The sequence below is a fragment of the Petaurus breviceps genome, unplaced genomic scaffold (assembly GCF_028583685.1).
Source record: "Petaurus breviceps papuanus isolate PSGF00001 unplaced genomic scaffold, PetGlider_PUasm1.0 38, whole genome shotgun sequence".
Classification (NCBI taxonomy): domain Eukaryota; kingdom Metazoa; phylum Chordata; class Mammalia; order Diprotodontia; family Petauridae; genus Petaurus; species Petaurus breviceps.
Window position 1 is genome coordinate 102,662,219 of NW_027186304.1, and position 10,460 is coordinate 102,672,678.

At 38.0% G+C, this 10,460-nt stretch overlaps 1 protein-coding gene across 2 annotated transcripts in view; it reads right to left on the reverse strand.

The window, feature by feature from the left end:
* LOC138170719 (serpin B6-like) overlaps positions 1 to 10,460 on the reverse strand; it is a 121,297-nt gene that overhangs the window by 25,507 nt on the left and 85,330 nt on the right. The gene's annotated exons all lie outside the window — the stretch shown is intronic.

Here is a 10,460-nt window from a genome sequence, read left to right on the forward strand (position 1 = left end):
CTTTTCCCCCTTTCTTTGATCCCTCTGAGATTCCAACCCAATAGTGGCGTTGCTGGGTCCAAGGGTATGCACAGTTTTATAAGAATATTTTTATACCAAATTAGTTTTAAGGAAATCCCATAATTGAAGTTTTATTTTATTTTATTTGTGGATAATATTTTAGTTTTGAGGCCAATGGTATTAGAACTCAGAAATGTAGGGTTATATGATCAAAAAGGTATATATTGTTAATTTGACTTTAAGAAATTGATTGATTGTATGGCCCAGAAAGCTTTATTTACTAGCTTACTGTTCAGTAAAAGGATGGTCTAGGGATTTTATGTAATTAGTATAATTGTAAGAAATTTAAGAACATAATAATTGTATTACTGGTAAACATTTGTATTATGTATGCTATAATAGAAGTGGTTTCTCATCATCTAAATGCTGTTAAATTAAGAATTATACTGGCAGAGGAACAAGAAAATGATGGATGAAGTACTCTGACCATGTCAGAGTATAGTTATGATGTTTTGAAATGTTATAATTTAAGAAATCATAAACTTTCAAATTTTTCTTTGTTTCTAAGGAAGTTTCAATTCATAAATCAAGTATTTACAAAAGCATGCTTGTGAAAAAGTAATTCTTGGTAATTATGTGAAGAAAAGACCCTGTGAATCCTCTTGTAAGTTTTGTAAAACATAGAATTGTTAATGTGTATGGAAAAGAGGGCTTAGGTGTCCCTGGAAACAATTTGTGGTCAAGGTCCTCAGCCCCAGGAAAGAAGAGGGGCAGGGGGCTTGTTTCAGTTATGAAGTTCCTAAACATTAAGAAGTAGCAAGTCTGTGTACAGAAGATTAAAAAGGATCTCTAACAGTTATCTTTTATATCAGAAGAAGTTTAAAGTTTGTGAAGGGAAAGTTAGTAATTATACAAACAGTTTGTAAGATTTCTGGTCATTTTATAAATTATGTATAGATTTTATAATATTCAAACTTACTATGAATTTAATGAAGCTTCCAGATGGGACCCTGGGATTTGGGAATTTCAGGCAGATTGCCTAAAGAATCATTCCACTTACCACAGATCAGATAAAGAAGGGAATTTCACCACTCCCCACCAGGCAGGAGGTGGGGAGGGGCAGCAGTTACTTCTTCAGTCTTACAGAGAAATCAGTCAGTCTCCAAACTGGCCTTTAAAGCTGGTAAAATTGATTTCTAGTAATTGGTTTTTAGTACAAATTTGAATTTAGAATGGGAATTCTGGTAAATCTTTATGGTATATTGCAATTCAATGAGAGGAAATTGATGTTAAGGTAAAAGAGTTTAGGGACCACACTGCATGTGAATGCTTTATCTAATAAGGTCCCTGCTTTTCATCTTTATGGCAGAGTTTGGTAATCAATGAAAAGTTAGGCATAATGCAAGTAAATCTTTCATAAAGATTTAGTGATTATTCCCCTTAACACTAGGACAAATTCAAACTGTTTTTAAAGAAAAGAAATACTTTTAGAAAAGATGTTTTGCAGAAGAGATCTTGCTGTTTCAATCTGAATTTGTGGTTATTGCATGGCATAAGCAAAAGTTAACATTTGTAATTGAATGTATATGTAAAAGATTTAGATTCTTGAAGTATCTCACTCTTTCAGACTGAATATAATTGGGGAAGAAAAAACTTGCAAGGACATAAATCCAACAGCTTGTGGGGTTTAGCCATTAACCTCTTTGCTTTGTCTAAGCAGAACAGCTATGTTAGTAAAATAATGGTAACTTATGAGCTATCTTCTTTTATGGTTAAAAGTGTAAAGGAAAGCTGACTAAGCTGGATAATGAGTTTTAAAGATTTGGAAGGATAAATAAAGGTTTGACTAGAAATGTGAAAGGAAGATAAGAGGGTTTGGGGACAAATGGGGATTTATCCAAGTCCCTCCAATCTCTATGTAGTGTTCTGGATACCTTTGTATCAGATGGTTTAAGTATGTTGAGAAGGGTGTGAGGAAGTATTTAGGAAGGCAGAAAGATTTGTAACTTGATTTTATAATTAATAACCCAATCAAATTTGAGAAGGAAAGGAAATAAGGATATGATTGCAATATTGAATCATTATCCCATGGACTGAGGTTGGGATTATAAAGTTACTGTAGAAAAGTTATATCTGTGTATATGTGTGCAATGGGGTCTCAGTGTATTTCAAAGTGATGAAAGAGCAATTGGGTATTAATATGATTTACTGAATTGTTGGGATTAAATCAGAGACATTTTTAGATGAGAGAAAAGAAATTTTAGTATGAGTTCAGATTAAGCATAATTATAAGAAGATAGAGAAGTTTGGAAGGAGATGCACATCCATTTGAGAAATTAAATTATAATCCTGGTGCAAGATTTGATTTTTATGAACAAGAATAAATATAGACATGAATACAGGCTATTTGAGGTTCCCTTTAAAGATATTCCTTAACCAATGTGAGATTATAATCATATCTTCAGCTGTTTGTTGGCACTTGTTGCTTAAGATTTGATGGGACTATTAAGTGACTGTTTCTTTGAGTCCCACTCCAGATATGAGTATTAAGAAAGGCTGCCCAAACTACCCAAACCACCAAACCATGGTGCCAGACCCTGTAAGATACAAGTATGAAGGTTGGGGAAATGACTATTCCACATGAGCTGAGGTAGGATTCTTCTGACTTAATTTACCTGCAAGCACCTGGCAAACCTCAAGCTTGGCTCAATGGAGATTGCAGCTTGGTATACATCTCTCCTGAAACTGACATTCTGAAGTTTGGGGAAAATGCTTCCCTCATTACAGTTCTGTCCCTATTCTTGGTGGCAAGTTTCAATAATTAAAAGTTTTTAAATAAGCAACAACAAATCTATTAAATACTTGATTCTGGAACATCTTAAGTTACTATAAGATAAAGCTATTAGGCTTAGGGTTTAGTATAGGTATTCCTGTATGAGTCAGGGTCCTTTAGTTCTTTGTAATAACATGAGGACAAGTAGGTCAAGGGTTTGTGGGAATGTTATTCTGTTTTTAGTTAGTATCACACTTGTCTCAACTTTGTTATAATAAGTCAATGTTGAAAGGAGGATACTTTTTCGACTACTTGGTAAAAATTTTACTTGTTTTAATTGTGAGCTTAATGTAAATCCCTTAGTGAAATCCCATCCTCCTGGTGGAGGAATTAAAATGGATTAATGTAAAATATAGGAAACTGGTTTTTATGTGTGAGACATTGACAATTGACCAAGACTCCAATTTAATCATGTAAGAATGATCACGGTTCTGGAGTGGTCATTTAAATTGGTTCCAAGGTTTCTTTTGTACTGTGTTTCCCTGATAATAAGACACTGTCTTATTAATTTTTTTGGACAGAAAAACACCAGAGGGCTTATTTTCAGGGGAGGGCTTATTTTAATGAACATTGACAGCAATTTAAATAAACAGGTAAATGTGAACAAAAAAATATACCTTTATTCAATAATGAATTCAATAAAGAACAGGATGATGCGCTCACTGCTGCAGCTCTGATTGGATGCAGCTCGGAGCATTGTGTGCGTTTCACCCGGGGGGGGGCAGTGCATACAGAGGGTACCGTAATGTAGCGTGTAGCGCAGGTGATCACCTTCACTACAGTAGCAATCTCAATAGGGCTTATTTTCGGGGGAGGGCTTATTTTTGAGGAATCTTACACAGTAAGGGGAGGGCTTATTTTCGGGATAGGTCTTATTATTGGGGAAACACGGGTAGGTAAATGAATGAAAGAAGGTAGAAGAAATGGGGCAGCTAGGTGGTGCAGTGAATAGAGCACCGGCCCTGAAGTCAGGAGGACCTGAGTTCAAATCCAGCCTCAGACACTTAACACAAAACTAGCCATGTGATTTTGGACAAGTCACAACTCCAATTGCCCTACCTTCCCCCTAAAAAAAGCAAAAAAAAAAGGTAGAAGAAAGAGAGGCTGGGATACAGGACTGAAGTTGGATTACCCTAAGCAACCAGAGGACTTCTTCAGATCTAGACAACAGTGTGAAAAGAGACTTTTGGACTTTGAAAGGACAATTATTTGTTATTTTTTTTAATCTATGTATCTGCACTCATAAAGAGGACTGCCCCCTTGTATGTTGTCAATGCAATGAAGGAAATTATAATTAAGAAAAGTAGGGAAACTTCAAAAGATATAAAAGAACAGGGGGGATTTGTGAGTTTCCTTATTCTGAAAAATCAAATCTAGAGTGACTTCAGCATCCACTAGACCTAAATTCTAGAAATAACTTTAGTATCTGGTTCCTTATCCTGCCACGTGATCTTCACAATATTCCTAAAACAATTCTAGGCACTTAATGAATGCTTAATATTATTTATCTATCTAAAAATAAATTTCATGGTAAAGAGTTCTCAGGTAAAGAAACCCTTATGTTGTATTTTGCTTGCTATTTAGCAGTTAGGTGGCATAGTGGATAGACGGCTGGTCTTGGAGATCTAAGTCTAAATTGTTCCTCAGACTTATTCACTGTGTGATCCTGGAGAAATCATTTAACTTTTCTCAGCCTAAATTTCCTCGTCTACAAAACAGGAATAATATCAGCACTTACCTCACAGGGTTGTTTTGAGGACCAACTGAGAACATATAGGTAAAGTACTTTACAAATTTTAAAGTACTGTAGAAAAGTTAGCTAGAAGCATTTTTTTCTTTCTATTTTGTGTTAATCATAGCACCTGGCATGAAGGAGGCTGTCAGTATATTCTTTGTATTGATTTTTCCTTGTTGTAGACAGAAAAAAAAATCATGGGTGAATGTTTTTGTGAGGAGTAAGACAAAGAGTGGCTGATTCCAGGATCAAACATTTTTATTATATTTTTTTTTCAAAGAATTCCCAAAAAGCCCAGGGAAATCTCTGTTGGCTTCCATACCTGACTTTTAGAATACCTAAGCTCGGGGCGGCCAGGTAGCACAGCGAGTCACGGGCCCCAGTGTTGGGATTACCTGGGGGATCGAATCTGGGCTCAGACACTTAGCATCCACCCAAAAACACCTGGCTGTGTAACTTTGAGCAAGTTACTTAACCCCAATTGCTTAAAAAAAAAAAAGAATACCTAAGCTCTTAGCCCCCAAACAAATAGGCCAGCAATATTATGCATTTACTTTTCCAGTGGCAATGCTGTCATTTGACTGCCTGCTTTGCTGACTTGGTTGATTCTCACAGTCATAGAAGTATAGATTTAGAACTAGGAGAGGATTTATATATTATCTAACGCAACCCCTTTATTTCACAAGTGAGGAAATGGAAGCCTAGAGAGGTCAAGTGACTAGGGTCACACTAGTAAGTGGCAGAAGAAAATTATTTTTTCATTTTTCAAATGCCTTATTAACTTCTGATTTACATCATTCACTTCCACCAGATTTTGAGTTACAAATTTTGTCCCCATTTTTCCCCTACCCACCACCCCAAAATAGCAGTTCCACAGGATATCCCCTCCTCCAATCTGTTCACTCCCATATCTTCTCCCATACCCCCTTTGAGTTTTCCAGTAGGGCATGGTGGATCTCTATGCCCTAGTGCATATATATCTGATTTCCCAATTACATGTAAAACAGTATTAATAATAGTATATGTAAACATTTGATTTTAAAACTTTGAATTCCAGATTCATTCCCTTCCTCCCTTGTCACCCACCATTACTGGGAAGATAAGCAGTTCAGTATAGGTTGTACATGTGCAGCTAATGCAAACATTACCATAGTAGATATAATGTAAAAGACTGTCTATGTTTCCCTCCCTCCTATCCCACCTCCCACTTGTTCTATTCTCTACTTTGATCCTGTCCCTTTTCAAAAGTGGGTGCTTCCAACTTCCCTCCCCCCAGCCTGCCCACTCTTCCATCATCCCTCCTCTCATCCCCTTTCCCCCTGCTCTCCTGTAGGGTGAGATACCCTATTTAGTGTGTATGTCATTCCCTCCCCAAGCCAAATTCAATGAGAATAAGTTTGACCCATTCCCTTTTGCCTTCCTATTCTTCCCCTCCATTGTAACCATTTTCCCTTGCCTCTTCTATATGACATAATTTACCCCATTCTGTCTCTCCCCATCTCCTCTCATTATATTCATCTCTCACCTCTTAATTTCACCTTTTAAGTATCATCCCTTCTTATTAAATTGGCCCTGTGCCCTCTATCAACTTATACCTGTAAACATATATACACAATTCACATATGTATTCATACACCCGTATACCCTCCAATACAGATATATATGGACATATATATATTTATATATATATATATGTTTCTATTCCCTTCAGCTATTTTCATACTGAGAAAAGTGTCACCTGTTAAAATGATCCTTTTTCCATATATGAAAGTTAATAGTTCAACTTTGATTTCTTTTCGCTGTTTACCTTCTCATGCTTCTCTTGCTTCTTGTATCTGAATGTCAAATTTTCTATTCAACTCTGTTTTTTTCATCAAGAATGCTTGAAATTCCTCTATTCCACTGAATGACCATATTTTCCCCTGAAACATGATACTCAGTTTTGCTGGCTAGGTGATTCTTGGTTTTAATCCCAGCTCCTTTGACCTCTGGAATATCATATTCCAAGCCCTTTGATCCCTCAGTGTAGAAGATGCCAGATCCTGAGTTATCCTGATTGTGTTTCCACAGTAATAAAATTTTTTCTTCCTGGCTGCTTGTAATATTCTCTCATTGATCTGGGAATTTGGGAACCTGGCTAAAATATTCCTAGGAGTTTTCTTTTTGGAATCTTTTTTAGGAGGTGATTGGTGGATTCTTTCAACTTCTATTTTGCCCTCTATTTCTAAAACATCAGGGCAGTTTTCCTGGAGAGTTTCTTGGAGGATGATTTTTAGGTTCTTTCTTTGATCATGGCTTTCATGTAGTCCAATAATTTTAAGTTATCTCTCCTGGATCTATTTTCTAGGTCAGGGGTTTTTCCAATGAGATATTTCACATTGCTTTCTATTCTTTCATTTGTTTGGATCTGTTTAACAGCATTTTTATTTCTCAAAAAGTCACTAGCTTACATTTGCTCCAATCTAATTCTAAAGGAATGATTCTACTCAGTGAGCTTTTGAGATTCTTTTTCCATCTGGCAAATTCTGCTTTTGAAGACATTCTTCTCCTCATTGCCTTTTTGAGCCTCTTTGGCCATTTGAGTTAGTCTATTTTTAAGGTGTTATTTTCCTCATTCAGGCTGTTTACTCTATTTTCATAATTTTCTTGCATTGTTCTCATTTCTCTTCCCAATTTTTCCTCCACTTCTCTCATCTGCTTCTTAAGGTCGTCTATGGCCTGTTACCAGCTCATATTTTCCTTTGAAGCTTTTAGTGCAGGATTTCTGATTTCACTGTCTTTCTCCTGTTCCATGCTTTGCTCCTTTTTGTCCCCAAAATAGGAGTCTAATGTTGGATTGCATCGCTGGGTTTGTTTCCTTTGCATGCTCATTTTCTTGTTCAATTACTTGACTTTTGGGCTTTTTGTCACAGTAGGACTCTGCCACCAGACAGGGGAACTCCATTCCAAATGCTGGGGTTTTCTCAGCTGCCAGAGGTATTAGTTGGGTGCCCTCTCTGAAGCCTGCACACACTCTGGCAAGCTTGTCACACACCCCAGGTCCTCCACCCTAGACCACAATCCAGATCCAAGCAGGTTAAAGCAAGAGTGATTACCCCTCAGACTGGTGCTTGGGCCCCCTACACTCTTCAGGCCAGGAGCTGAAGCTGCCATGTGGTGGCCACTGTGCTGCAGCTCTTAGTGGCTTCTTGCCCAGGGTCAAAAGCCGAGGCACTCCCAACTACTGGGTCCCAAAGCCCACACTGCACTGACCTCTCACTTTGTCCTTAGCATCTATGTGTTGATACTTCTGGAAATGGCCACAGCTGCTGCTAATCTGGAGTCCCTCCTGCTGGTGGCTGGTCAGGCCAGCCCTGGGGCTAAAATCTCTGGCTTCCATGGGGTGCTGTGCTGACAGATTCCTGCTGGACTGCCGGGCTGTCCTAGTGGGAGGTTAGCTTCTCTGTGTCATTTTGTGGGTTCTGTAGCTCCAAAGTTTGTTAAGAGTCCCTTTTACATGGATTCGAGGTGGTGAGTGCTGGAGCCACGTGAAGGTCCTATTTCTACTCTGTCTTCTTAGGCAGAGCCAGAATTTAAACACAGATCCTCTGTATCCAGGTGAGAATTTAAAGACATTAAATGTCTTCATCAAGAAAGGAAATAGTGTCACAATTAGAACCCAGGTTTTCTGATTGATAGTCAGATAATACTCTATCCACTACATGAGACTATATCTCTATAAGTTGTCAAATGGACCAGGTGAGCCTCAAGAAGCAATGTAATGTAACAATATTAAGGGTTATGTAATTTGATCTTGGGATCATTAACTCACTTTTTTAGATCAATGTTTTCATCAGGAAGCATGATGACCATGCTCAGTCCCTCACCCATGGAGGGGAGCTCCAGGATTTTGCTGAACACTTCCTTTATGTAGGTCATTTTAAATGTTGCTTTCTTAAACATTGTCTGCACTGGCTTTTTCTCATTCTGGTGGGGAAAAGGTGAACATGAGATTAACATCTGATTATTCAGGGTGCTAATAAAATGTACTGAAGAGATGCACTTGAGTTAAAGAACTTTTTTATGATACATGCATCATAATCATCATTTCTGTGGCTTTGTCAGTGAGTGCAAAAATATCATCAATTAATACCTGCTTTACAAAGTCTTCAGTTAAAAAAAAAAACAAAAACAAATAGATAACCACTACCTCAATTTCCAGACAACTAGGCTATTGTCACATGGTAGAGATTTCTTTATTCAGTAAAATTCCATGGAACCCTCTTTGCTTTCCATAAGCAGAAGTGAGTTTTTCCCCTTTGACAAAAGAGGAACAGTATTATCCCCCATTTGCCATAACATTTATTTGTGTAAATATGAAACACTTAGAAAGAAACCCTAGCATTATATTTCCGTTTTCCTTGTCACACAATAAAGCCACACTTGCTGCAGGGTGGAACTGTGCAAAGCATTTAAGAACTAACCCATTCCTACTTCCAATTTGACCACGAATTCAAGACTATAGTTAAGTGTACAGGTAGAGGGAGCAGGGTCTGGATAAAGAGGAGAACAGTCACACATAACTGGTAATCAACTTATGAGTCAGTATAAGTGGGGCTCAGCAGGCTTCTCTGGGTTGGCAATATCTGGTTCATCACAGCCTTTGTTTCTTCTGTGGTACCTCAGCTTCAGTGGTCAGGCAGAGGTAGTCACTATGCTCTGGAAAAAGTGGGAGAACAATTGGACTAGACCAACACGGGAAAGTGGAGACTTCACACTCTCAGTGTATGGTTAGATTTAGCTTACCAGGGCCATTATTGGTCCCTAGGTCCAATGGGACAGGCCACATTATATATATTTCAATTTGAGACCAGCAAAATGGCCTCTCACAGTACAGGGTCAGAGGAATGGGTGTACAACACACACTAAAAACCTTGTCTAGAATTGCTTCCTAGAATGTAGGATGTTTGTGCACATGGGTTGATCTGTAGGTTATTTGGAGTTTCCTATGTTTTACAGGTTGGTGAGACAGTGGATAAAAAGCTAGACCTGGTGTCAGGAACAACTAAGTTCAAATCCAACCTCAGACACTGACTAGCTCTGTGTGACTTTGGGTAAGTTACTCATCCCCCTTCTGCTTCCATTTCCTTATCTGTAAAGTCAAGGTTCATAATAGCAAATGCTTCTCAGGATTGTGAGGATAAAATGAGATGTCTGTAAAGTACTTTGCAAAATGAAATGTTCTAGAGAAATGACAGCTAGCAGCTATTATATGTTGTATGTCATGACCAGATTACTATAAAAACAATTAGATACTGATGCATACCAGATGAGTTACTATTTGAGGTTAAACTCAACTGGAGCTTTCAGCATTTGGGCTTTTTTTTTTTTGAAGCTCCAAAAAATTTTGTTTCCAGAGGCCACCCTCACAATTTCATGAAGCCTGTTGCCCAGACTCCTACCATTCCATTTTAATTTCCATTTCTTCATCTAAAAGAAAAATAAATTAGGACCTGATGTCTTCCCTATTGACAAAGAAATAACAAATAGTAATATCTAGTTTTCCTCATGTATCCTGAAGAAGACAGAGGCTGAGAACCTGGTGTCACAGGGAAGATGAGGGGGAATTTTGGCATCAGGAGCTTAGCACTAAGCTTGGCAACAAATGAATTGGTAGATGATACCTTTTGGAGTGGGGGTGTGGGCAGAGCAGTGAGGCATAATTATGGGGAGAGGCAGGGGGCTCCATTAGTAACCAAAGCTTTCATTGACAAGAACTGATCATGAAACGCACTAGGGAACATTGGTTTATAGCCCTGTCTTTGCTCTTCATGCCCTCAAAGGAGGGTGTCAGGCATACACTTGGAAAATTACAGCTTTCAAATGACCAAGGTGCACAAAAACATACACAGA